The 27940-nt window shown below is 41.8% G+C and overlaps 1 long non-coding RNA gene across 1 annotated transcript; it reads right to left on the reverse strand.

The window, feature by feature from the left end:
- Positions 1 to 16471: 16471 nt before the first annotated feature.
- Positions 16472 to 20947, reverse strand: LOC129190290 (uncharacterized). The gene is made up of 4 exons (XR_008572975.1): positions 20863 to 20947; positions 18458 to 18514; positions 18208 to 18367; positions 16472 to 16579 (listed from the first exon to the last, which is right to left on the reverse strand). It is a non-coding gene; the product is annotated as an uncharacterized LOC129190290 (long non-coding RNA).
- Between the last annotated feature and the right edge of the window lie 6993 nt (positions 20948 to 27940).

The raw sequence follows: 27940 nt of genomic DNA on the forward strand, positions 1-27940 counted from the left end.
AATGTTGTGCCCCCCCCACCCCCCCCCCCCCCTCGACACCCCCCTCCCTCTCCTGCCAGTTGATCCCTCCACTCATCCAACCTTGAGCGCGGCAGCCAACATTTAGAGAGTCAAAGCCGTGAAACAGCCAGCGCTGTCGTCACAAGTTCATCGGGTTTGAAGCACTCCTCCTCCTCCTCCTCCTCCTCCTCCTCCTCCTCTGAAAGGTGTTTGTCTGATTGGTCCTGAACGTCACCATTGACCTGAAAACAGCTTTTTTTTTTTTTTTTTCAAGAAATAAGCCTCCTCCCTGGCCTTGGCTGCTGGTGATGGGAAAGTGAGCCCCGCCTCCACACATCCAATCAGGGTCTTGCGGGAGATCAAAGGTGTGTGTGGACACTAATGCAGATTAACAGCGGATGAAACCACTGTGGAATTTTCTCTTAAAGCCTCGCATGCACTGACGTGGAAACAAAGGAAGAAACTGCAGATCAGGATGAGCATTCTCATGCATTTAATCGCCACTTTCTGCAAATCTTACATTCAGTTATGTCGGTGATCTGGGGGGAAAAGGTTGATCCATGTTTGGGTGAGCCTTGTACAGTACAACACTGCATTTAACATCTGTGGTATCATTATTTACACACAACATCCCTTAATCTGCTGTATCATATCCTACCTACAGTATCTGTCATATTCTACTACCATGTTAGCATTGTACACGTACATGTCTTTCTGTTATCATACCCGTCTATCCATGTCCATGCATACAGTACCTGTCAACCCTCCTGTTTTCCCAACAGATAGTTTCTCAAATATTTCCTGTATTTTAACTTTCTTGAAAAAAATCCAGCCGGCAACATTGACGTAACACCTCCTGTAGTCGGTAAGTATTTTGTTGTATCTATCTATGGTATCCTTCTGTTGTATCATCATATCTTATCATATCATACCCATCTACTGTATGGTATTAGATCCATTTATTATATTGTGAACATGGTATCTATGGTGTCATATCATTGATGGTATCTGCCCATGTATCATTGTATCATATCATACCCATCTATTGTATCATATCCATGTAATCCATAACTCTATCTATGGAATGCATCTATCATATCATATCATACCCATCTATCATATTGGATCTATCCACATGTAGCTATTTGTGGTATCCATCTGTCTGTTCTGTCTGTATCGTATCATACCGCATCCATGGTATCGAAATGTCTATATCCATTCTATAGTTGGGTCATGTCATACCCACCTTATGCATGATATTGTATCCATCTATCATATCCATGGTATATGATCTATGGTATCATATTTGTCTGTCTGTCTATGGTATACATCTATCAATTTTATTGTTTAATCATATCATACCCATCTACTGTATGATATCTACAGTATCAATTAATCCTATCTACAATACCTCTGTGGTATTTATCTATGATAATAATATCCATCTGTCATATTGCTTCTGAGAAATATATCATATTGGATCCATCTACATGTATCCTATCTTTCTGTGGTATCCATGGTATTGTATGATATCGCATGATATCATATCTGTAGCTATTGTATAGTTGTGTCATATCATACCCACCTTGTGTACGATGTTCTGTCCATCTATCATGTATGGTATCATATCTATCTGTGTATATTATCCATTTATTATATTGTATACATGGGATTTATGGTGGGCCGCACGGTGGCCGAGTGGTTAGCATGTTGGCTACACAGTCAGGAGATCGGGAAGACCCTAGCTACTGTATAGTTATATCATATCATACCCATCTTGTGTATGATATTGTATCTATTTTTTGTATCATGGTAACTATGGTATCGTATCTATCTTGGGATCCATCTATTGTAATGTTGCATTGTATCATATCCATTTATTGTATGCTATTGTATCCATTTATAGTATCACATCCATGGTATTTACGGTATCATGTGTAGCCAACCATGTAGAGCCATGTATCGTGTCATACCCATCTCATGTATGGTACGGGTATTTGTGGCATGTAATCAATGCTTTATTTCATGGAATTAATGGGGTTGTGAGCACAATGGACTGCCAGCAGGATGTAATTGATCCGCAGTTGATCCCCAGTAGCACCTGTTGCTAGCGCCACCATGCTGCATCATTGCCAAACCCTCTTGTCGTTCTTGTCCTTGTACCTTTTGAGCTAAGCAAAGAGTGGCGTATCGGCATCCTGACCGCTGCACTTTCCAAAAGAGAGCTGAGCCGAGCTGCGCACTCATCCGTTCAGTGAGCACGGACGGCGGCTGTGAAGCGGCGCGGCGGCTCCCTTACGAGTTGTGACAAGCTGGGATGGCTCTCTCGCTATTTATGAAAGTCTATTCAGCGTGTGTGTCTTGCAAAAATAAACAGAGTGCCAGGCTGCGGGAGAAAGTGCTGACAGTGAGCATACTTGATCCTGGTCGGGATAGGACGGACGGGCCTTGGAGCCCCCGGGATAGTGGGCCTGAAGGTGGGGCTAGACACAACACTACTCTGAAGACCTGAACAAAGACCAAATAGTAGAGGATGGCGAAAATAAAGTAAAAGATATGATGCAACGTGACATGAAGATGTCATTCGTCAAAAGTCCAACTGCTGTGTCATGAGGTGTTTGATGGCTGGTGAGGTGAGATCAGGTTGCTCGTGGGTGGGATGCCTGAGGGCGGGCAAGGAGGATTTTCCACAAGGGGTGTGCCGGACGTCCCGGAATTCAATTTTCAAGATCAGAGGTGGCAATGACCCCACTTTTTAGTGAGCGCCGCAGGAGAAAAGCTCAGAGAGAACATAGGCGACCTGGCTGCCCGCTTGACTCTCATCAGCTTTCATCCCGACGCACACACTCCCACGCTAACTTCCTGTGCTAAACGCTTCTTGGGAGGCCGATAGGTTGCTCCAAGCCTGGTGTTTCACACTTCATGACACTCGGAAAAGCCTCACTGTATTTCCGTAGCGTGGAGTTGGTGTTGTACCTCATCCACTTTGTGCCTAAATACAGATGTTTGATATAAATACAGGAGCAAAAGTGGCTATCATGTATTGCACTGCCCCCAACAGGATGGCCACGTCTCTGCAGGCCAAAAGTCCACCACAGGAAGTACAGGATTTGCGAGTATTAAGTGTTTGGAATCAAAGTTGAAATGGGATAAGGACATCAGATGCGTGTGCAGGTGTACCTAATGTTGTGGCCCCGAGTGCAACCACAAACCAAAAGGATTTCATTGCAAACCCAAAACACAAGCAGTTCAGGTCCGCTTGGACGTCTGCCTTCCTTTGTACAGCTTGAACAACATGTGGAAGTATTTTTATTCCCCGAACCACATCCACATGCTGGGGTTGTTATTATCCGTGGCAGCAAAGATGTTTGAAGGCTCGTTGCGCCACAGAAACCTGCACGTAGCTGATGCAAGTAGAGGAAGCCATCATGTGGAGGCAATCACATCAAATGCTTCCCTCTGGCTCGCACCCAAATTCTCTTAGAGTTTCTCTTAGACATGAAGAAAGTAGCTGTCTATCTATCTATTGATTCATCCACCTAACCATCCATCTAACATCTATCCACCCATCTAGCCAGCTCTCATCTATCATCCATCCATCCAGGCAACGATCCATCCAGCTAGCCATCCATTTATTCATCTATCATCCATCTATACACCCATCCCTCCATCTATGCATCCATTCACCCATCCATCCACCCACCAATCCATCCAGCTAGCATCTATGTATCATCCATCTGTTCATCCATCTATTCACCTATCCTTCAATGTATCCATCCATCTGTTCATCCATACATTCATCCATACATCCTTTTAGCCAAATATCCACCTAGCCACCTATTCATCTATCTATCCATTCATTCATCCATTCATTTGGCATCTATCCATCTGTTCATCTGTTCATCCGTCCATCCATTCATTCATCTGTCCATCTGTCCGTCCGTCTATCTATCCACCCATCCAGCTATTCTTCTATACATCCATCTATCTATCAATCCATTCATCTGTTCATTTATCCATCTTTCTAGCATCCATCTATTCATCTATCTATCCATCCTTCTATACATCCATCCACCTATTCATCTATCCATCCATCAGCCATCCATCCATCTATTCATCTATCTATCCATCCTTCTATACATCCATCCACCTATTCATCTATCCATCCATCAGCCATCCATCCATCTATTCATCTATCTATCCATCCTTCTATACATCCATCCACCTATTCATCTATCCACCCATCCATTCATCTATTCATCTATCTATCCATCCGAAAATGTATTTAACTCAAAGCTACTACTATTGTTCTTTTGGATTTATGCGTTTATTATTAACTTAAGCAAAAGCACAGCCATTTTTACTCCTTTTTTTATTTTTATTTTTTTTATTTTTATTTTTTGCATGTTTTAGGTTGTTGTTGTAGTTGCATCACGGTCATTTTATTACACCAAATTGAAAAACAGTTTTAACTAAGTCATATGAGCCCAAGCAAGTTAAGGTGAAGCACATTTTTATGTTTGAATGTTTGTGTCGTTCACACTGTGTTTTTGTGTAAAATATGTGGTGATGTTTATGTATTTCACATGGTGTTTTTGTGTAAAATATGTGGTGATGTTTATGTATTTCACATGGTGTTTTTGTGTAAAATATGTGGTGATGTTTATGTATTTCACATGGTGTTTTTGTGTAAAATATGTGGTGATGTTTATGTATTTCACATGGTGTTTTTGTGTAAAATATGTGGTGATGTTTTAGGATGTTTACAGTATATATTTCACAAGGTGTTTTTGTGTGAAAACTGTGTCAGCTGCCAGTGCTTTGATGCTTGCTTCTGGATGCTGGTGAAGAAGCAGCGCAGCCTCCACTGTGACGCCTCAGTGCTCCTCAGGCCTGAAAGGTTAATATCGCCAAGGAAATGTTTTGTTGCTTCCTGAATAATATTCAAAGCAGCCAAGCAAAATGTGACCTGGAGGTGATTTTTGCTATTAATTTCCTGAATGCAACCTGCACGGCCTCCCCTCCATGCTGTCATGACTGTTTGGGGCGGCACAAAGGCGGAGGAGCGCACTTCCTCTCGGCATTAATATTCACCAGCATCTGCTTGCAGGAAAATCCCTTTACAAATCCAGGAATGTATCTCCTGTGGCTTTCAGGCTTTGACATTTCACCACCGTGGATGTCCCCCTGGCTTAGGGGCTTGAAAAGTGCATCCTCGGCGCTTCGGAGAGCACATTATTCCTCCCTTATTTGCCGAGTGAAGTCTGTATAGGTTATATATAATTCATGTTTGTTCCCCAGCTGAAGCCAGGTCAGATTTATTGGGAAAGCATTTCAACAGCAGCACACATAAATATGTATTATGGAGGGCAGCTTCCCTCAATTCATTCACATTTACTGTGTGTGTGTGTGTGTGTGTGTGTGTGTGTGCGTGTCAATCACACACTCACAGAGACACACACAAAGAGACACACACCTCTCAACCCAACCTGATTGCTTTAATATGCATTTGGAGACGCCGTGCTTGGTAATAAGATGATTTAAACCAGTAGTTTGAAAAAGTGTGTGGGCGGGATGCCTTGAAATGTAACTGTGTTGGCAGTGGCTCACGAGGTAGAGCAGGTCGTCCAGGTTCGATCCTTGCTCCTCCACCCAGTCAATGTCGTTGTGCCCATGGGCAGGACATTTTACCCACCTTGCCTCCAGTGCTGCCCGCACTGGTATATTAATGCGAATGAATGTTTGGTGGTGGTCGGAGAGGCCGTAGGACTACCCTGTCCTGGCTGGTCCTCATTATTTCCCAGCACGGTAAAGTAGGTGATCAAGGTTGCCGTGGAAGCAGCGGGGATGCTATGTATGTTCATGTCACCTAAGACTTCAAAAGCTGTATATATTTGCTTTAGTGAAAAAATGAAATGTTGACACTATTGCCTTTTGAATGTCATAAATAAAACCATAAATAAACAAATAAACCATGCCATACTCTACTATGCTGTATCATACCCTACCATGCCATACCGTACCCAAGCCTACCCTACCATACTATACCATACTCTACCATACCCTACCAAACCATGCCATACCATACTCAAACCCACTCTACCATACCATACCATACTCTACCATACCATACCATACTCTACCATACCCTACCAAACCATGCCATACCATACTCAAGCCTACCCTACCCTACCATACCATACTCTACGATACCATACCCTACCAAACCATGCCATACCATACTCAAACCTACTCTACCATACCATACCATACTCTACCATACCATACCCTACCAAACCACGCCATACCATACTCAAGCCTACCCTACCATACCATACCATACCCTACCAAACCATGCCATACCATACCCTACCAAACCCAAACCTACCCTACCATACATCTGTACCCTACCTACCATACCATACTCTACTATACCATACCCAAACCTACCCTACCATACCATACTCTACCACACCATACCCTACCAAACCATGCCATACCATACTCAAACCTACCCTACCATACCATACCATACTCTACCATACCATAACCAAACCTACCCTACCCTACCATACCATACTCTACCATACCCAAACATACCCTACTATACCATACCATTCTCTACCATACCATACCCAAACCTACCCTACCATACCATACCATTCTCTACCATACCATACCCAAACCTACCCTACCATACCATACTCTACCATACCATACCCAAACCTACCCTACCATACCATACCATACTCTACCATACCATACCCTACCAAACCATGCCATACCATACTCAAACCTACTCTACCATACCATACCATACTCTACCATACCATACCATACTCTACCATACCCTACCAAACCATGCCATACCATACTCAAGCCTACCCTACCATACCATACTCTACCATACCATACCCTACCAAACCATGCCATACCATACTCAAACCTACTCTACCATACCATACCATACTCTACCATACCATACCCTACCAAACCACACCATACCATACTCAAGCCTACCCTACCATACCATACCATACCCTACCAAACCATGCCATACCATACCCTACCAAACCCAAACCTACCCTACCATACATCTGTACCCTACCTACCATACCATACTCTACTATACCATACCCAAACCTACCCTACCATACCATACTCTACCACACCATACCCTACCAAACCATGCCATACCATACTCAAACCTACCCTACCATACCATACCATACTCTACCATACCATACCCAAACCTACCCTACCCTACCATACCATACTCTACCATACCCAAACCTACCCTACCATACCATACCATTCTCTACCATACCATACCCAAACCTACCCTACCATACCATACTCTACCATACCCAAACCTACCCTACCATACCATACCATTCACTACCATACCATACCCAAACCTACCCTACCATACCATACTCTACCATACCATACCCAAACCTACCCTACCATACCATACCATACCATAACTCTACCATACTACAGTATACCTTACCAAACCTTACCATACCATCCCATATGATACCATACCCAAACCTACTATACTATATCTTGCTATACCCTACTATACCATGCATACCATACCACAGTGTCATCACAAATACTGCTACGTTCAGGTTTTAGCCTTCCTGTTTAAAGAAAGAAAATATTACAGAAAAGATGTAAACGCCCACCATGTCATGATATTACCAACATATTTCCATATGTTACATATGAAATATATTTATATATTATATTCGCACACTGTGTCCACCAGCCCATGGCCCACTTAGAGTGTCTCCATCTAGCAACAGCATAGCCATCAATCACTGGGACTAATAAAAGGAAGAATGGAAGGTGTAAATGATGCATTTATGGCAGTGATGGTGAATAAACACAGTAATGCTTCACTCGCCTTTTTGCAGTCAAATAGACTGCATGAACAAAAGTATTGGGACACAGCTCTTGCTGGTGTGGAGTGATAAACTGGGGTCAAGGTTAAATTGTGACTTTTATGAGGCGCCGTCTGCATTCCCATGACGGATTTATGACTCGGAGCAATTTCCCTCTTGACATATTTATGTAGCATTGATATGTGGTGTCGTGATATGTAAAGAATGACATTAGCTGTTCTTGCAGAAGATTAAAGACTGTCCAGTATTTTAAAGACGTTGATGTTCAGTTGTAAAATCTGCCGTTAAACATTCAAACTAGCTGAGCAACGTACTGCACACTGCTTAGTACATCTTATAATCATACTTCTATGTAGTTCTAAATGCTGTTCCTAGCTCTTGGTAGCTCATATTAAGCTCTGCATGTGTCTGACTGTGGTGGCCTAAGAGGGACAAAAAGTGTTTGGCGCCGTGCTCCATTGACAGCTGCGCTGGCCTCCAAACTACCTGTCCACATCCATCAGTCACGGCGTGGACTTTCTCCCAGTTATAAGAGCAAAAGGCTGTTTGATGGAGAAGCCTGTCCCCTGCCGCCGACAGCTCAGGTTCGCCAACCCCAACCCCCGACACCCCACCCGCCTCTCTCATCCTCATCAGCCTTTGCCATCGCTCCAATTTCAAGATGTGATGGATAGTTTCTGCACAGTGCAGCACCACCACTAAATGACAAAACACGCCGTCCTTGTTTAGTATTTGGGCTTTTTCCAGCTTGATAGCAACAAAATTGAAGGATGCGAGGGCCGCGTTTTATGTAATCCTCTCCCTTATGTCACTTAATTACATTGTAAAAGCAACGCAATGTAGGTGGAAACATGCTATTGTGTTATTGCTGACAAAGCAAATGGTTTGTAATTGTCATGTGTTCAACTTGCATGTTCAACTTCATGTGCGCTTCTGATGAAGCACATGAGGTACATTTGCATGCAAGCTAATTCAATCCGATACGAAAAATCCGACAAAGATTCTAATGCTGACTTTTTAAAAACAACACAGTCAAACGCCCCAGTTTTCATATGATTCGGTTTTCCATGAAAATTTCATAGACTGTCTCATGTCCGAACTTTTTCCAGCGAGGGCCACATAGTGAAAAATGAAAGGATGCAAATCTGCAACTTTGATATTTTGTAAAGCAACACATGTAGATATATCCCAAATATTTCAATGTTCTTTTTAAAGGGGACCTATTATACAAATTTTCAGGCCTTGGCATTGAGTTGTGGACTCCTATAGAGCAGCTTCACACGATAACCCGCACAGAAAGCTTTCTAGATCTTCAGACTCTGCACCTCTTCCCGCAGTGTTTCCTGCCCCCCGCCCAATCGGTCTGTGTAATTTACTACACCCTCGGCCCTCCTCCAGGTACGCCTCCCGCCGAGCCCACTCCGCTGTGATTGGTCACACTCCCAAGCGCTCCAGAAGACTTCCAGACAGCTGCCGAACCCCTTTTGTCCGATTATTGACTGTACACAAAATAAACACATTTAGGACACTGATTAATTGTTACAGCTTGCTCTTCTGACTCTTCAACACGACCAAGTAATGTTGGAAAGACGTCGGACTTCAGCAACAGTTTGGCGGATAGCCCGGCTTCGTGTTGGCCCATTTTCACAAAAACAGTCCCGTGTGAAGTGCCGTTGACAGATGAGCGTATTTTTCTCTTGCTGGCCGGGAATCAGCAACTCCAACCACTTCTGTCTGATGCTTGCCTCTTTAGGAACACCCCAACAAACATTTCCTGGGAGCACGGTGAACAGAGCAGAGCGAAGCAGAGTGGTGGAGGGCGACCTACAGCGTTTGCCTGGGTATGCCCATATAAGGAAGTCTGGGTTGCATTGACGTCAATGGAACTCGATGTTAAAAAAAAACACATCGTGCAGAGCCGTCCAAAACAGCTTTCAGGTCTCATTTCCAAATGCGCAAACCTCATTATCTAACGCGTTGGCATCGTTTAACACAAAAATTCAACATTGTAACAACATTTTATTTGTTTGTTTCTCATAATATTACAACTTTTACAAATAATAATGTATTTTTTTCTTTAATATTTCAACTCTCTGCTACTAAAATGACATTATTTTTTCTCATAATATTACAAGTTTGTTCTTGTAAAATTACCACCCTTTTTCTTGTTAAAACGCAACTATTTTTGTCTTAATATTTTTACTTTATTCTTGTAAAATTACAGCTGCTTTTTCGTTTTTTCTATTTTTTTTTTTATTTTCCAACTATTTTTTTTTTTGGGACTTGGATGCTTTGTTATTATGCAAATTTGCTCCAGCGGCCGGACTGAAGCAGGAGGGGACAGAGAAGAACAGAAAAGAAAACAGGGGGGGGGAATAAGATGGGGACAAGAAAGACAGAGACAAGGATAACAGCAGCAACAACAATTGTGACAACAATAACAGAAGAACAGCAACAAACAGGACTACATCAGCAAATGTCTGTGACGGCTATAAAGACCCTGACAGAAGGGGCAAAATGGTATCAACAACCACAATGACAATACTGCACTGAAACAGGCACACATAATAGGAGTAATGAAATGATGAACTATGATAGTGATCACAATGACAGTAACTGTAATGCACACCATTGTAAAAACTATCATCATATTGCCAACATCACCGTCTCTGTAATAAAACCAACAACATAATCATTTTCCAACTATTTCAACTTACTTCTAGTAAATTTTCTCTCATCAGTATGTCTTTATTCCCATAATATTTTCACGATATTTTTGTAACTTTTTCCCCAACATAATGTTCCAAAACTGTTACATTATGTAATATTATGTTACTAAATGATGGTATTTTTCCTCTTAATATTAAAAGGCAAAATTCCGACTTTTATTTGTTAGATTCCAACTTTTTTCTCTTAATATTTAGACTTCATTCTTGTAAAAGTACTGCTGATTTTTCAATTTTTAAAAAATTTTTTTCTTAAATTATATTTTTAGAATGTGCCGCAGGCCAATGAAAAAACTGTGTGGAACGGATGATTGGATTTCCACGATGTCCTACGGGAAGAATTGCTTTGGTTGTCCTACGTTCCTGTTCTGAGGTACCACGGCTTATGATACTGTATGTATTATTTGTAAGAATTTATGTTTCTAATTGTGGTCTTATACGCTGCATCCTGAGAGCTGTTGTTGCTGTCGTTGCTAAATAAGCTTCTTCAAAGCTTCTGGGATTAGCGTCAGGGATGTCAAAGCGAGAAGCCTGTTGCTTTCAAACAATATTCTAAGTCACCTCTCTACCAGCCGTCATTGTTCCTTTAAGGAAAGCTTTCACAGTTTGGAATAGAATAATTCCATCATGCGTATTGTTATTCCGCCGTGCCACTTTTCATACGACCCCTCCCCAGTCCTATAGAAGTGTCCCAGCAAGTCGTCTCCCTCCTCTGACATCACAACCTGGCAGATCTGCCCACCCCCCTCCTGTGGCTGAGCGGTAAGAGATTACAGTGTAGTCACGACCAGCTGGCGCCTCCTCAGCGAGCCCCTTTAGTGGCCCCCTCCCTGTGATGGGGGCCCCTGCCAGTGGTCCACCATTGACGATGATTGACAGCGCTGTTTTGACGCATCTCATTATCACGACAGAGCTTTTGTTAAGTTGCTGTATTTGTTACTTTTACTCCAAAACTACCTAAGCAAGTTCCTAGAAAACAACACAGGCCATTTTATTGTTTTTTAAATACATATTTGTATTATATTATTATTATATTTACAGTATATTGTGTACAATATGTATGTATATATATTATTATGGTATAATATTGTTATATGGTAATATTTTGTATGTTATTAAAAGATTTTAATAGAGTAACCCCTTGTTTATAGCGGTTCATTAAGATGAATTTCCAATAAGTAGGGTTTCTTACTGTATTTATAAATCAAATATTATCATAGTAGAGCATAGAAGACCTGTTTACAACCTTCTAAATATGTTTTTAACATCATTACAGACCTATAGACAGGAAACAACATCCCTATAGTCACCTTTACACTCCTATTACCCAATATAGTAGACATAATAAGAGAAAATAAGACATAATATCACACACGTTAGCATCATGACAGTTCCTTGTTGTTTTTGTACTTCCTGTTCTGTACAGTACTTCCTACGGTGGCTGTTGTCTCATCAATGTTAACATTACTAACACCTAGTGACCAGTGTATAACGTTACATATCATAATGTCTTTGGATGCGTCGTCTGAATGTTTTATATTTCTATTCTAGTTCATTTTTATGCTTGAAAATGCTTAATTTAGGCAAGAAAATAGGTAGAAATTGCTTAAATATACATATTTTTTGGCTGTATTCAACCAGAAACAGTCATGATTTATGAAACATATATTTTTGAAAAAACGCGATAGAGCCAAGTCGTGAAATCCGAAGATGGTGAGCAATTACTGTATGTATATTTTCTATATTTTTATTTATAAGCATGAGAGAGTTTTGCGCATTAGTTCTCTTTTTGTACTTCATTATATCTTTAGCAGTGCGCCAAAGAAAAGGAAAGCCATTACCATGGATGAGACGTTTGAGTACTTGTGTCCGTAGAGTCCAATGTGTACCATCGATGTAGGCGGCTGCCAATTTGAGTACTCGTCATACGGTGAGGCGGGAGATGGCCGTCATTGGCTGCCCGCTGTTTCCATGGAGACCACCTCTTCCTCCTGTCCCTGGTGAGAAAGTGTAAACAGGAGGGGAGGGAATAAAGAATAAATTGTTTCCTAATCTGATTATTGCTCATTTCCATGCAGGGATGGATATTAGATTAGAAGAATGTCGAGCTAGGGAAAAAAAAGCCAACATTTTCATAATTTGGTATTTTCTTGAGTGCAGGCATGCAGCATTATTGTCTACTGTTCAATCATTGCTACAGTGCACCAAGGGCCAAAGCTGCTTCTTTTCATGTCAAGGGATCATTTTTTTTTCGATTTCAGCCAAACAGCATTTATTCTTTGTCTCCTTTTCTTCCAGTCAGGTTTAGTGTTGTTTAACATTCAATGGTTTCATGCTTCTATGTTGTTGTTTTTTAGCAGAATAACCTGCAGGAGCATACATCCAAGCAGGATAAAAGTGATCTCCAGGAAGCTGTTTTGCATATTCGAGTAGGTAATCAACTATTTTATAAAAACAAAGCAGACTTGTACCAAAGCAGGCTTGTATGCACATGCATCAAATATGATGATGATATCTGCAAGTTCATGTTCCTCTCAGTTTGTAACGACGTGCAGCAAAGTAAAACCACACATTTTCACAAAGCGCACCATGCTTTGATCTTTTAGTTTAATGCAGTGGTGCCCAAAGTGCAGGGCCCATTTGCGGCCTCTCAGCTCCCGGCACATTCTAAAAATATAATAAAATACAAATTTTTTTACAAGGAAATCTGCAGTCATTTCCCAAGAATAAGGTCAAAATATTTAGAGACAAAAATTGTAATCTAATGAAAAAAAGTCATCATTTTACAAAAATAATGTCTTAATATTATGAGGAAAAATAATATTTTTTTAGTGGCATAAAGTTGAACTATTAAGGAAAGAAGAAGTTGTTTTTTAAGCCGTAATATGAGAAACAAACAAAGAAAAAAAACAAAGTTGGTTGGGGAAAGCCTTATAATATTATGGGAATAAAGTCATAACATTACAAGAAGAAAATTTAAAAGAAGAAAGTAGGAAAATTAAAGCAAAACAGCAAAAACAGAAAGAATAGGTCAATTTAGAAGAATAAAGTGAAAATATGAAGAGAAAAAAGTTCTATTCTAACAAGAAAAAAGTCACAATTTTACAGGAATAAACTCATAATATTATGAGGAGAAATAATGTCATTTTAGGAAAATTAGGTTGGGGGAAAAGTTATTGTGCGATGGGAATAAAGTTATAATATTACGACAAGAAAATTTACAAGAAGAACGTTGAAATAGTTGGAAAATTTAAAGAAACAGCAAACAGAAATTGGAAAAAATAGCTCTAATTTTCTAAGAATAAAGTCAACAAATGAAGAGAAAAAAAGTCATAATTTTACAAGACTAAAATAAATCAAGAACAATAATAAATAAAAAATACATTTTGTGTGATTTTGTTGTCAGCACATTCAAATATGTAAATAACAACAATAAGTACTTAATAAGAATATTTCATTCATTCAGATCTACAATGTGTTATTTTCGTGTTCCCTTTACTTTTTTGAGCAGTATATTATGGGAACAAAGGCACAATATTATGCGAATAAAGTCTTAATATTCCGAAAAGAAATTTTGTGAAGCTTGTTTAAGAAGAAAGTTGAAATATTTGGGGAAAAAAGCAGAAAAAATTTAAAAAAGAGCAAATAGTGAAGATGATACTAATAATAGTCTTTTTAACCTACAAAGCTGAGATTCAGTATTTTCTATAAATTCTTAACATGTTGCTGTACAAAATATAGAAGTGGCAAAGTTGCATCCTTTCATTTTTCACTATGTGGCCCTCGCTGGAAAAAGTTTGGACACCCCTGGTACAATGGCTCATTTACCAGATACTTGTTAAACATGGTGTTTATGTTTGTCATATAGCACTTTTAACAGTACATGCAGGAGGGCCCATTGTCTTGCAGTCAACAGCTTGTAGACTCATCGCTATTACAGTATAAATAAATCAAGTACATGCAGGGGGACACTCAGTTCATCCTAATGGAGATACTTGTTTAATAACGTCATAACAAAACCTATTTTTATTGGTGGTTTAGCTCCACAGCTTTATGAGTACATGATCGCATTCCGTTCAAAAATAACGTGGACTTGTGAGGTTTTCATCGGACAGGGAACATTTTTCCAACTTTTCGGCCCCCTTTTGTTGGGGTACCAACTGCAGTGGTAGGGTACCGAAAGGGCATAGAATGGTCACCACCACAAAGCTTGTCTTCTTCTTATTCTTTGCTTGGCGCTTTTGTACTGGCAAATAAATCACGTAGAGGGAGGCTGAGGATGAGCTATGGATTCCTTACATTCCCGCTTGTGTCACGCCAGCCTGACCAATCATGTTACGTATACCGCACCGCTCCTTTGTGCCCGTGACACATTTTTCATCTTTTCATTTGCCTTTCTGAAACACAAGACAGAGGAGTTGGTGACGCTTTACCGGATTTCAAAAGGGAGAGACAAGTTTGCCTCTCAGGAGCTCAGTGTCCTCCAGCTCTCATCATATCATGCAGTAGATTATAGATATTGCAGTAGATTTATATATACAGTATATCATGTCAAATGTATGAAAAGACTGACATGAACACAACGGCTGGCTCACAGAAAATGAAAGGCGTGTTGTCTCTGCAAAGCAAGCATGGATTAGAAGTGGGGAAAATTGGATCTGGTAATGGCCAGGAGATCCTGAGCCTAGGTCACAACCGGTCTACGGTCTACAGCCGGTCTATGTGCAAAAAAAAACGCAAGAAATGCATGGAGGGCGGGCGTGTGACATGCTGATTTTTGAGCCGTGGACTGGCCGCAGGGGTTCTTTGTCTAGTCAAACAAACTCTACGGGCGCTTGTGTGATTTTCAGGTTACAAGACAAACTTGTCTTTCGTACGGTTTGTGTCAGCCAATTTTTTCGTACGTCGCGCTTGGGGACGTCTATGTGTGTCGTGCGCCACACGTGCACCCCCATACGTAATTAGTGCAGCCAATGCACGTTCAGATATTTTGTTACGCTTTGTACGTTCCGTCCTCCACTAAAAAAAAAAAAGCAGAGAATTGGGGAACGCCAACAATCGCACGGGCAAAAAAATTGTATGTCTGGTTGTGGCCTAGGCTTACCAAACGCTTCAACCTCAGTCTGATGATGTTGGATATCATTCAAAATCAATAAGATCCTTGCTGTAACGTGTACAACTACGCCCTAAAATGTTGAAGAAGTGGAGAGTCGTGATTGACTGGGACAATTTGTCGGAAAAAAACAAAGATCTGCTTCTCCCTACTGCTTTCTTTGCATAAAATAATAGTAAAGCTGACTATAGGATTTCCTGGCTGGAATCTGTCTTTAGCGTCCCGCCTCTAAAAGGACTACTATCATTCTTCACAGAGACTGAGTCATCAACGTGTGGATGATGTCTTTGGGCACCATTTGGCTATACGATAATAGATACAGATAAAAAACCAGGGCATACTAAAACCGATGTTTCACTGTACATTGATTGCAAAAGGCCACTATGGGCAGAACCCACTTAGAGTGACATGCCTTTTCCAAAAGCAGAACCTTTGAAAGCTGTGTCAACCCTTGCTAAAATGGACTTTATAACTTCTGAGGGATTTCCTACCTGTGTCACAGTGTTCTCACCCTTAAACCATGTATGCCACCATGCTAGGTGGCTACATGCTAGTATTGCGGCTTGAAAACATCAGCTGTCGATCTCACGCTCCAGCCTTCCCTCGCTCATAAACAAGGGATACTGGAACTCTAGATACTTGAACTCCTCCACCTGGGCAAAAGACCTCACTCCCAACCTGAAGGGTGCAATCCACCCTTTTCCAGCTAAGAACCATGGCCTCAGATTTGGAGGTGCTGAGTCTCATCCCAGAAGCTTCACACTCAGCTCCAAACCGTCCCAGGAAACGCTGAAGGTCACAGCCTGATGAGGCCATCAGGACCACATCATCTGCAAATAGCACAAATGAGATCAGGACAAACTGGACAACCTCAACACCTTGACTGGAGCAAAAAAATCTGTCTGTAAAGATTATAAACAGAATTGGTAACAAAGGGCAGCCTTGGCGGAGGCCAATGTCCACCAGGAACAGGCTCAACTTACTGCTGGCAAGCCGGAAAAGGTTGAATCGAGGCACCTTCTTGTTGGTTGAAGACCTTTCATCTTTAATCCAAAAGACTTCTTCAGGTCTAAATTGTAGGTGTGGAGTTCCCTTCTTTATATGTACCTGGTGGGTGTCTCCCACGGGTTGTTGTTGTGGCGGCATTTGGCATTTGCGTTCTTCATGAATATTGGCCACTAATGAGTTGTTTTCCTACCAGCCAGATGAATGACCCATCGCTATTGAAGAGGGTCGTTCACGGGCCACATCGACCCGTGGTGACTCACCACCCGGTGGACACACCCACCAAGCACCCGAGCAGCATGCCACGAACCCCGTATCCCACAGGACATGAGGGACACGGCTGGATGCCGTTTCCAAGTCCACAAAGCACACATGGACTGGTTGAGCAAACTCCCATGCATCATGCAGTAAGTACCCTTGCAAGGGTGTAGAGCTGGTCCAGCGTTCCACGACCAGGACGAAAACCACATTGTCCACCTCCTTAGCTGAGGTCCGACTAAGGGCCGTACCCGTCTCTCCAGCGCTCTGCAATAGGCTTTTCAGGGAGGCTGAGGAGTGTGATCCCCCTGTAGCTGGAACACACCCTGCAGTCACCTATCTTGAAAAGGGGGACCACCAACTTCCACGCAGCGTTGAAGAGACGCGTCAACCAAGACAGTCTCACTTTTGTAAGTAGTTGGACATATTGTGGGTTATATTTGTTGGCTTTATTGTTGTGTGTTGCATGATTGCTCTTTAGTTACAGTTCACAAGAGGTGTGTTGCCAGAAGTTACCATCCTGTCATTGTGAAAGGTTTGTGGTTGAAGTATTTTGTAGTTGCACTGTCCAGTACTTGGTTGTCAGCCATGTTTGTTTAGTAAGAACCAGGTGGGATGCATCACATCCAGTACAAGATAAGACAGACCTTGTCCTCCAAAAAATAAGTTTTATGTGCAGATGGCACAAATCAGCGTCTCGCGGCATCATTCATCATGCTTAGCACGCGGGAGGATACGTTGTTCATGAAGCTCATCCATGTTATAAAACCGCGACAGCTCACTCAACTAGAAAATCTACCAAGCCTGCTTCTGTCTTTTTGTACATTTCTCTTTCGTTTGCTGAGGATTAAGCGGCTAAGATGCTAATCCTCGTCATTACATCATCTTGTTTGTGCTGAGGCAACACGTCTGACTCTGTGAAGGGCATTCTGCCTTTTTAGTGCTTGAAAAGTTGAAAAGTGCAAGGGAAGAGGATATAAATCCAATTAGGTTCCGGCTTGCTATTGCACAACGTAATTAGCCAAGTAAAATTTTGAAACACGACTCTTAAAGGTACAGCAACCTAACGTTAAATTGAATAAATAAAGTGGCAGTGATATCCCACTGTGCACCTCATTGATTTATGGTTAACAACAACAGGCGGCGGAGTGGAAAAGGTCCGGGATTAACAAAGCCGGTGATAAGAAACACTGACCTGTGTCTCTGTCTTCAAGAGCTGCTGCTGTGGGGGGGTTGCAGCTTGTGGGGCTCTGGGGATTTCATTACACAAAAGACAAATGGATGATCCGGGCAGGCACAGCAGAGGGTGGCAATTAGGCTTATCAGCGCTAGCGTGTCTCCAGTGGTGCGATGACCTAGTGAGACGCGACAGTTGTACATTGTCTTGTTCTGGAATCTCTTGGATCACGACTAGCAATGATGCAAGTGCAGTAAGAGCTTCTTACCTTTAAGTCATCTTTGGCAAGATGGCAGAAAACAGGACTGGCACAGATTCTCGCTCTCTATAAGAGAGCAGCAGCAGAAATCTCAAGTTTGTTTACGGGTGAGCACAGCGATGATTCTAACGTTTCCAATTTACACTGGACACAACTCAACAAATGTGACAGATGCTCTGGAAAGTGTTTGTACTAGTGTACTACTAGTGTCTGGATGATGTTGTTGTGAATATTCTCAGTCATCCGGGTCTTGGTACTCTCATCAATCCCAACTGGAATGTTCAGATTGTCTGAGAACAAAGTCCTAGCTGGTCTTTGAGCATGAACTGATGAAGCCTGTTTGGATCAGAGGCAAGACCTATTCTTATTTTAAAATCTCGGTCTCAAACTGAACTCACCCGGGGGCGGCTGGAGGGAGTGTCTGGGTGAGGCTGGTCCGCATGAAGTATTCAAAATAAAAGTACAACTGATCCAATCTTAATTTTTTATTAATAACAGCTCAGAACATAAACAGTTCTTCAGAACATAAGCTTTTTTTGCCTACTCCTTGCTACTAGGTGTTTAGAGTGGGATGCTCCGATCAGGGTTTTATGCTTGCCGATTCCCATGCCGATCATCCATGAGTGACGATCAATGGCCAATGACGATCACATGGATTAATTACATTTCTGAATTAATGGGGAAAAGTCGGTCCCCTAACTGCCAAGGGGTCCAAATATTGGTTATTACTAATAAAAATGAGTATCCATCCATTCATCTTCTATGCTGCTTATCCTCACCCGGGTCTGCTGGAGCCTATCCCAGTTGACTTCGGGTGAGAGGCAGGGTACACACTGAACACAGGGCACATATAGACAAACAACCATTCACACTCACATTCATACCTATGGACAATTTAGAGTCGCCAATTAACCTAACATGCATGTTTTTGGAATGTGGGAGTACCCGGAGAAATCCCAGGTCTTCAGGCTCTCCTGACTGTGTGGACAACATGCTAACCACTCGGCCACCGTGCAGCCTAAAAGGGAGCAGTCGGCGAACCCGCTGTCTTCCACCACTGACGAAGGCTGGCATCTTATCCACTGAATTCAATCATTGTTTGGGTTATTTGCGTAGCCTTCTGACTGTCAGGCACATACAGACGAGTGCTGTGCAGTGTTTTGGCTGTGTTAGCTGCCGTTTGACTCATGATCACACTGAGAGCCTCGAAAACTCACCATACTCCGTCAAGTGTTTGTTCTTCAAATGCCGTATTAAATCAAAGCTTTTTAACGTGGTAGCTCCGCCAGATGGAGAGACATTAGTCTCTCCAAGGTGTCCCGGGTCTTCCCTGACACCTCCTACGGTCGGATGTGCCCTGAATACCTCCCCAGGAAGGTGTCCGGGAGGCGTCCTGACCAGATGCCCGAGCCACCTCATCTAGCTCCTCTCAATGCGGAAGAGCAGTGCTTCTACTCCGAGATTCTCCCGGATGACAGTGCTTCTCACCTTATCTCTAAGGGAGAGCCCAGTCACCCTATGGAGAAAACTCATTTTGGTTGCTTTTACCCGCTATCTTGTCCTTTCGGTCACTACCCAAAGGTCATGACCGTAGATGAGGGTAGGAACGTAGATCGATCGGTAAATTGAGAGCTTTGCCTTTTGGCTCAGCTCCCTCTTCACCACAATGGACCGATGCACATCACATCACTGCAGACGCCGCACCATCCTTCCATCTTTCCATCCTTCCCTCACTCATGAACAAGAACCCAGGGTACTTAAACTCCTCCGCTTGGGGTAGGATCTCATCCCGGACTCGGGGATGACAGTTAGCATAGTTGTTTACTATCCCCATTGTAGTAGTAGTTGCCGTATGCTTGTTTACATACCTAGTGCATGTTGTGCTATCATTTTTGTAGTAAGGACGAAGGTTCTCACATAGGAGTATGTTGGCATTTTAACCTTGGCGGAGGTCTCTACTAGCGGCTATACTAGGTGTGATATCTGCACTAATGAGCTGCTCGCTGGTGTGTAAATACAACTCACTTGATGTGCTTAACATGCAAGGTTGTCCTGGTTGCTAGATATGAAGCACATCATCAATCTTATGGTATTCCAAATCCTTCCGTGTCAGGAAGTCAGCCATCATTTTCCTCCCTTGGCTGGGTTCAGAGGTCACGCAGGGGGAATCTCACAGAGGAACATCTTTCTTTCATCTGTCACCTCTGAACCCTTGCTTCCTCCATGCAGCCAGGTTATCTTGTCAGGAGACTTTAAACTCCTACGGCAGATGTTTTTGGAAGGAGCGAAGCTAGCTAGCTAGAGGGAATTCTTAACATTTAACATACAGAGATCACTGTATATATATCGTAGATACGATGTCTAATTTAGTAGAATAAAGTCGTTAATTTACGAGCGTGAAGTCGTAATATTACCTGTCACACGTGTCAGAGGGAAAGTAGAGCATAGCTCTTCAGGAAGGAAGGAAACTTTCCTCTTGCTTCAGGCAAACTTATATTTATAACATGGCGGCAAAACAGAGCAGTTGAGCACAACAGATTAGCATGTCTAGCCCTTCTCACTTCCGCCTTCCTTACCCCGCCCCTCCACACGCCCAAGGCCAAAGGTCACATAAGTCCCCCCTTTTTATAGCTGTCTCAGGCAATGCCTGTAACATAAATTTGTTTGTTTCTCATAAATGTACAACCTTATTGTTTTAATATTGCGATTTTATTCCCAAAGTCTCCGATTATTTTAATACTCTGTTGTAACAGGCATTTCCTGAGACAGCTATGAAAAGGGGGGACTTATGTGACCTTTGGTCTTGGGGGTGTGGAGGGGGCGGGATAAGGAAGGCGGAAGTGAGAAGGGTTTTTTTTCTTGTAAATATCCGACTTTATTTTTATAAATTTACGACTTTGTTCTCTGAAATTTACAACTTTATTCTTGAAATCTCTGATTTTTTTTCAATGTGGCCCTAATACTGCGTGGTAGATATTGGACTACGGAATCATAAATATGAAATCCTAAATATGGAATCATACTATAAAAATATACTGTACCTATAGAATCACAATATGAAATCATTCATATCATACATATGGAATGATTATTATGAAATTATAAATATGAAAGTATAATTATGACGTTGTAAATATGAAAACATAAATATAAAATCATTAAAAAAAACAAATCCGTGCTGGTGTTTTTCAGGCTTTGCCTTGCATGAACGTTCATTGTTGGACCGTGCACACTCATTTGCATGTGCAGTCCAAACACAAAATGTCAGACGAGTCTGTCTGCCTCATTAATAATAAAAACCCAACATCTTCTAACCCAAAGCTTGTGTGTGCGTGTGTGTGTGTGTGTGTGTGTGTGTGTGTGTGTGTGAGACTTTTGGCAATTAACCTAGCGACTGTGGTAATTTCAAATGCTCCCCTCAGGCTCCAATAAGCATATGATAAATATTGAAATGAAAAAACACAGTTGGGGGAGGGTACTGATTTGGACAAATGTGCAACAACAAAGTAGTAAAATGCTCTCATAGACGTGATTTTATTGATTTACCTGCAAGCTAAGGTCACCTTGTATGTGAAAGCACAGCATGTGTAACGTATTGGCGTGTATATTCATGTTCATTAGCATACATTTCTTTATCTTTCAGTTACGGCTTCTGTGCATTTGTCTTAATAATATTTGACAATGGAATTAGAATATTTATGTAGCATTATTATTAAATATGTTTGTATTAATGTATACCTGTTTGGAGAATATATTCCCAAATGGCATACATCAATGTGAGTTGTAATGCACGGCTGCGGGTCTCACTGTATTAAATGGCACCTTTTCCGCCATGTCGCTGTTCTGTATGAAAGGCACCAACAAGGTTAAACTAACAAGCAGCAATTTTCTGCCAGTGACAGAGGCGAGAACACGCCTGTGTGAAAGGATGTTTGGAAGTTCAACACCCGAGACTGACTTATTTTGCACTGTTTGTTGTGTTGACAGCAGTTGCTGTTGATGACACTGACATGGTGACACATTCCTGTGCGAAAAATCCCGCTTTGTTAGGTTCTGTGCGAAAGGCACAGGTGGAAAAATGTCATATCTTTGCTGCAGTTTTGCAGGAGTAAAAGAAAGTATGTGACTTTTTAAAGCAAATTCGCTTTAAGGATTGAGAAGCATCTGACTCTTTCTGTATATTTTGTCCGCTGTTGTTTTTGACTGAAGAAGATGGAAAAAAAAGGAATTTGTCCCCATGGCAACGCAGCCCGATGGAGAACACATCACCAATAAGCACCTTGCTGGCGATAAAACGGGAAGATATGTGCTCCACCCGCTGCGTGGAAGCAGCTCGTTGCCTCAGAGTAGCTCTGTGTGGCAGAATGATCACACTGAGTCCTGATTCCTTGTCCTGCTTGTTTACCGAGACACAGCACAAAGACCAGGCAGGAAGTCAGCGCCAACTGTGTGCTGAATGCAGTTATCTGTGGTGTGCATATTGAGAGGCGCTGAGGGCATCAGTTGAGTGTTTTGTGTGTTTTGCCCCGCTGGGACGCGCCTCTCGCTGCATTGGCAAGGATGGCCACAGAAGCTCAACAGGAAGTCACACATTGACAAAACAATGCTGTCAATGGGCCATCACTGCATCATCGTCATCATCATCTCTTCCACTTCAAGACGGAAGGGAAGACAGCAAAAACTACTTTGACCTTTAAGAATTTTACACAGGAGAAGCGCCCCCCATGGAGGTCCTACACAACACGACAATACACTACAATACACGACATTACACTACATTGCATTATACGTAATACACCGCACACGACACTATAGTACACTGCACTACAATACACTACACATTACACTACACTGCATTATAATACACTACACACTACACTATAGCACACTACACTACATTATAATACACCATACACTACACTATAGTACAGGTACACTGCACTACAATACACTACACATTACACTACACTGCATTATAATACGCCACACACTACACTATAGTACACTACACTACAATACAGTGCACACAACATTACACTACACTGCATTATAGCACACCACACTACACTACTGTATGCTACACGTCACTACACTACACGACAATAAACTACACAAAAGACATTACATTACACTGCATTAAGATACACTACACTACAGTACTACAATACACTATATACTACAATACACTATGCACACTATACACTACAGTACATTACAAAACACAACATTACACTACACTGCATTAAAATACACCACACTACTATACTACAATACAATACACTACACTACACTACTGTCACGAGTTGGCGTGTGTGGTGTTTGGACCCCAAGATGCAGAGAACACAACAAAAATTGAATACAAAAGTTTAATACAAAGAGTGACCTCCGAGGAGGAAAACGTGGTACAAAGTACAAATGAATGAAACAGTCCAAACCAAAAAAACACAGGGAAAAAGGTGAACAAAAAGCGCTGCTAGCAAAACACTGCAGGAAAAACTCACTTAGTGAGAGAACGAAAAACGCTGCCAAAAACCAAGCAGGTGACAAACCTTAGTGTGGAATGACCCGCGCAGGGAAGCTCTACTCACAAGGCAGTGAGGTACAAAGACCAGAACGCTAGATAGAATACACGAGAATACACAATGCCACATGCATACGAGGCTGGCGAGGAACGGAGAACAATCTGGCACTGAGCAGGTGCCACTGATCAGCTTAAGAGGACCGCTGAAGATTAGTTGCAGGTGTGTGCCGGCAGCTCCGCCTCGGCAGGACCGCATGCACTACAACGCAAAGCATACAGGTGGCTGCAGAGCGACAACTCAGAACATGACACACTACACTACACTACAAAACATGACATTACACTACGCTGCATTACACAACACTACACTACATGACAAAACACCGCGTGTGACTACACTGCAATACCATATTACACTAGATTACACTACACAAAAATACACATCACTACACTGGGCTACACTATACTACATGAAACTGCACTGAAGTACACAACGTACACAAGTACACACTACACTATATTGCACCACATTACTGGTTGTATACCTTCCACTTCCATGCTGAGAAGAACTCACCTGTGCTATTTTCATAGCACTTCCTTCCTGGCTGGAATGCTAACAATGTAGCATTGAGGTGTTTGCAGGGGGAACATGCATTGGCCAATTAGCTCATGTGGTGTCATTTTGCATCGCAGTGATATTGATGTCAGATTGTTGTGTCTTACGCAGAGAAGCGTGTTGAGTTAAAAGCGTGCTTTTTTAACTCTAAAATGTGCATAAAGCAGACAAGGTGTTGAGACTTCTGAAGACCTGAGGTGTTGCTTTCCGTGTGTCAGATGTGCTGTGCAAGTCGTCAGCCGAAGTCATTTTGTTGTGCATGTCATCTTAGTGTGTAATACCCAACCCCCCGCACGTGTCATCATTATCCACACGCAATCGAAAGCATCAAGGTAATAATTGCAATAAAAGGAGCGTGCTGAGGTCGAAGGTCGCACTGCCACACAGTATATGGAATAAAGAATAAGCACGGCGGATGATTATAACGACTGCGTGCCGCTATCATGTCTTTTAATCACCTTTACACACTCCGTGTGTGTGTGTGTGTGCATGATTCACTGCAGCGCTACGCTCATCTTTTCTCATTAGCTGCTGGGATTTCTTCTGGCCTTTTTTTTAACACAGCAAATTTACCAAGCAATCATCTTCCAAAAAGCCCATTTAAAGCAACAACAGGGAAAATAGCTTCTAACAGGAGCTTCACATGGAAGCTTTCAGTAAGAAACATGCTGATGCTGCGTTGGCTCGTAATGAGGAACCTCGCGTCTCTGCCCTTGTTGCCATGGCAACCGCAGATGACAGCTTTGGCAGCCTTTTTTTTGTTTGTTTGTACTAGCATCAGTGCTAATGAGTTGTGCTAACACACGTCTGTTTTTACCACTGTGGCTGAAAAGTCAATTTCACTCCACAACAGTAGAGGGAGCCTTCAAAAAGAAATATTTTCATGTTGCGATAAATAATGCTCCCCTCCAGGGCTGTAGGTGGCGATATTGCGTGTTACACCCAAAATCAAGAAAATCTGTCACCGCTTTGAAATTTCAATTTTAGACAATATTTTTAACTAACGGTAAATAATTCAAATACATAAATCCTTGGCCCAGATTGGAAAATAAATGTCAAAATCCTGGTCCCAAAATTCTGGGGCCACGCTTCAAATTCTACATTTTGTGAAAAGTAATCTTGTACACCCCAAAATAATGACTGAAATACCCTGTATAGTTACATTTTTGAAATGACCTTAATGCAGCTGTGGGCTGCTTATTTTCTCATATTTCATATGTTTACAGTCCTCTCAAGTAAAAGACAAATATTGTTAAAAAGTATCACGATTATACATGAGGAAGTTTTATACAGCCGTTATTTCTTAAGCCAGTTCCTCAGAGGTTTTGTTTCTAACGTCACTAATCCCCTTCATGATGCATGAACTTTAATAAGCTTTTGCTGTCACACATTAGTCTACCTTCTATTCCATATCCCCCCATCTTCTGTGTTCTCTTACTTGCACACTATTTCCGTTCATTATTGGAGGGGGTTGGGGAGGTGGGGGGGGGGGGTCCTCCTTTGCTACTGCTTGCTGTCAGGGCAGACAAAAGCCCTGCCAAATATGGATGCCTTTTGGTTTCATTGGATTTGTGCAGCCCTCCCATGGGGATGCTGCAACCCCCAGCTCTACAAAAAAAGATAAAATACCTGGGGGGGGGAAGCTGTTCATTGTGTGTCACCTGGTCCATTGACGGAGGTAGCATTCGATACTGAATGCAAGGACATTTTCTGTGTTCATCTCAAAGGTAACATGAAGATGTGAAGGCAGGTTATTTACTATGGATTTATGGCTTATTACTGATTTATGATTCAAGCTAGAAATATTTGCAGACACGAGATGGACATTTATTACTTGACGATGTTCATGTAACACATACATCTATTGAAGAAGATGTCACCATGTCCCCTTGAACCTCACTTATTGTTTCATTTGCTTTCATATGTTGTGTTTTTGATTCATCTTTAAAGATTATCAACCCCAAAATATTTCCCTGACCTTCTTGTGCACGTTTGGCCAAAAACTGCAGTAGCAGTCAAATGTTTTGAGACACCTTCTCATTCAATAGCATGAGCAAGTGTCTCCAAAGTTTTTACCAGTACTGTATGCGTGTGGATTGTGTTGTTCCGTGGGAAAAAAAAGTCAACTAATGCTCGGATGCGTGTGAATTGCGTTGTTGCTATGGAAAAAAAGTCAACAAATCATTGTACATGTATGGATTGCATTTTCCCTATGGCAAAAGTCAACAAATGAGTGAATGCATGTGAGTGCTGGTGTTGCAATGGAAAATCTCAACAAATGAGCAGATGTGTGTGGATTGTGTTGTTCCTGTTGGGAAAAAAGTAAACAAATGAGTGGATGTGTGTGGATTGTGTTGTTAGTGTGGGGAAAAAAAAGCAAACAAATGAGTGGATGTGTGTGGATTGTGTTGTTTCTGTGGGGGAAAAAAAGCAAACAAATGAGTGGATGTGTGTGGATTGTGTTGTTTCTGTGCGGGAAAAAAAGCAAACAAATGAGTGGATGTGTGTGGATTGTATTGTTCCTATGGAAAAAGTCTCAAATGTGCGGATGCACGTCGATCACGTTGTTCCTTTGGAAAAAAGTCAACAAATGAGTGGATGCGTGCGGATTGTGTTGTTCCTCCGGAAAAAAGTCAACAAAAGAGTGGATGCTTGAAGAACGTGTTGTTCCTATGTGGAAAAGTCAACAAATGAGCGAATGTGTGTGGATTATGTTCCTACCGGACAAAAAGTCAACAAATGAGCGGACGTGTGCCGATCATGTTGTTCCTATATGGGAAAAAGTCAACAAATGTGCGGATTGTTGTGGATTGTTTTGTTCCAATGAAAAAAGTCAACAAATGAGGGAATGCATGTGGATTGTGTTGTTCTATGGAAAAAAGTCAATAAATGAATGGATGCATGCGGATTGTGTTGTTCCGACATGGAAAAGTCAACAAATGAGCGAATGTGCGTGGGTTTTATTCCTTTGGAAAAAAAGTCAACGAGTGAGTGGATGCATGTGGGTTGTGTTGTTCTTATGGAAAAAGTCAACAAATGAGTGAATGTGTGTGGATTATGTTCCTATGGGGGGGAAAGCCAACAAATGAACAGATGTGTGCAGATCGTGTTGTTCCTATATGGAAAAAGTCAACAAATGAGCAAATGTGTGTGGACTGTGTTCCTATGGAAAAAAGTCAACAAATGAGTGGATGCATGTGGATTGTGTTGTTCCTATGGAATAAGTCGACAAATGCGTGGATGTGTGCAGATCGTGTTGTTCCTATGGAAAAAAGTCAACAAATGAAGGAATGCATGTGGAGTGTGTTTTTTCTCTGGAAAAAAAGTCAACAAATGAGCGGATGTGTTTGGATTG

The sequence above is a fragment of the Dunckerocampus dactyliophorus genome, chromosome 11 (assembly GCF_027744805.1).
Source record: "Dunckerocampus dactyliophorus isolate RoL2022-P2 chromosome 11, RoL_Ddac_1.1, whole genome shotgun sequence".
In the NCBI taxonomy this organism is placed as follows: Eukaryota; Metazoa; Chordata; class Actinopteri; order Syngnathiformes; family Syngnathidae; genus Dunckerocampus; species Dunckerocampus dactyliophorus.